We start from the raw sequence: 343 nt of genomic DNA on the forward strand, positions 1-343 counted from the left end.
CAACATATAAAACTATCCACGGGGATCGTGGGCTTGGCTGATTTCAGTCTTCGTAAGAGTTGGAAACTCAGCAATCTTTATTAAATTATCTTAAGGTAGACTGCCCCTACACACAGAGGTTTCCATTAGTAAACAGGGCAAGAGGTGCTCAGAGGCATCAATTCGCAAACCTGAAGACTTTTGACTTCTGTCTCCGTCCCCCTTCTTCCGTATTTGTCTTGGCTGCGCTCCGCCAGCGCCATCTGGTGGCTGGGAATGGGATAGGTCCAGATGGGATTCTTTAAAAAAGAGAATTTAGCTTGCAAACTTCTTGGAGAGTGTCTCTTTAAGAACAGCCCCGAGC

The sequence above is a fragment of the Eublepharis macularius genome, chromosome 5 (assembly GCF_028583425.1).
Source record: "Eublepharis macularius isolate TG4126 chromosome 5, MPM_Emac_v1.0, whole genome shotgun sequence".
In the NCBI taxonomy this organism is placed as follows: domain Eukaryota; kingdom Metazoa; phylum Chordata; class Lepidosauria; order Squamata; family Eublepharidae; genus Eublepharis; species Eublepharis macularius.